General features: G+C 43.1%; 1 long non-coding RNA gene across 1 annotated transcript in view; it reads right to left on the reverse strand.

Moving 5' to 3' along the window:
* Window positions 1-1,498: 1,498 nt before the first annotated feature.
* Window positions 1,499-1,600, reverse strand: part of LOC107118666 — a 5,927-nt gene continuing 5,825 nt past the window's right edge. Inside the window, exon 3 of the long non-coding RNA XR_001482773.1 lies at window positions 1,499-1,550. This is a non-coding gene — a long non-coding RNA (uncharacterized LOC107118666). The remainder of the gene's footprint in view (window positions 1,551-1,600) is intronic.

The following is a 1,600-nucleotide window of genomic DNA, read 5'->3' on the forward strand; positions in this document are numbered from 1 at the left end:
ATTTTATTTGAATGGAGTTTGACAGCAGCATGTACACTTTTGGTATAGGCAAGAAAGCTCTTTCATCCACTGGACAGTACTAACCTTCTGGCCTCTCAGGCCTTCAAACCCAGGGTAGCCCCTTTCACCCTGAAAAGAGAAATAGAGATCACTTATCAAGATCATTCCCGTTCTTGGCAGCATGTTAGGAATCCCGTTTTGCATCCTTTTAGGGGATGGTCCGCAAACTCAGTTGGCTTGCCCTGGTCATCATGGAGTCAATGGCCACAGCATGGTCAATTGCCTTTAGAATATAGCCTGTTTCAGCTCCTGCTCTCGGTCAGAGTCAACTGATAACATCCCCTCCGCCCAAGTCCTCCTCCCAAAATGAAACTTAAGACAATTTAATTGCATGTAGTTTTGACCTTTAATTTCCCCATCTAATTTTTTAAAAACTTATTTAGCTATCCTTCCTCAGTTCTCTCCTTTGTATTAAACTAGACGATAAGATCCTTAGAGTGGGGACTTTCTTTCTCTGCAGATAATGTTTTAAAACAGCAGCCCATCTGTGAATCTTAACTGCAAGCCCTGTTGACATTCCACCCTCATAGACACTTAAGAGCTTGAGGAGCCACAGTCGGTAACCATCAACAACAGTGTCTCCAAAGCCTCCTATGCTGTGTGCCCCTATTCCCAAGGTGGTAAACATTTCAGGACATGAAGAAGAAGAGAGAGAAGAGATTGGATTTATACCCCGCCCTTCACTCCCCAAGGGAGTCTCAGAGCGGCTTACAAACTCCTTTCCCTTCCCCAGATCTCAAAAGTCCATCACACCACATTAGCTCTATCAAGCTGAGATTCTGGGCTGTAAAACAGACAATACAAGTGACCTACCTCACATGGGTGGTCTGAATTAAGGGTCATGCAGCTCTGAAGTCCTAAACCTGTTAACCCTGTGTTGTTTTTAACTAGAAGAGACTAACGGTATCGACTGGGAAGTGAGTTCCATTTGATTTTAGTGGGGCTTACTCTCTAGGCGACTATGCTGCAGATTGCGGAGACAGTTAATGTCTAGTCCATGCTTTACATATGGCAACAACACACATGCACCATCTAGGAAGGGAGAAGCTTCAAGGGACTGTTGATAGAGGGAAAACTCATAGTCAAAGTCTCATGTCCAGAAAGGGGAGGGAAGGAAGTGAAAAGATGTTAGATCTTCCCCATACTTAATGGTTAATATTTTGAAATCCGACTTATAACATCAACAGCTAACACTGCGATTAGCGAACCATTTCTCCCCATGACCTTCTCAAAAGAAACCCTAAGTGACTTAATACAAACTTTTTCTCCAGGAGGACATGAGCAGTTGACTGTCTTGATGTGACCAACTTGTTCGCTCCCAACGGTGGGTATTAGCTGAGGGGGAGGAGCATCCGTAACGACAGTCACTTGACACTGAAAACAGAAAAGCAATTGCTATGAACATGTTCTTTTTAATATATATATATATAACTCCCAACGGTGGGTATTAGCTGAGGGGGAGGAGCATCCGTAACGACAGTCACTTGACACTGAAAACAGAAAAGCAATTGCTATGAACATGTTCTTTTTAATATATATA

The sequence above is a fragment of the Gekko japonicus genome, unplaced genomic scaffold (genome assembly GCF_001447785.1).
Source record: "Gekko japonicus isolate JY-2015 unplaced genomic scaffold, Gekko_japonicus_V1.1 scaffold4182, whole genome shotgun sequence".
In the NCBI taxonomy this organism is placed as follows: Eukaryota; Metazoa; Chordata; class Lepidosauria; order Squamata; family Gekkonidae; genus Gekko; species Gekko japonicus.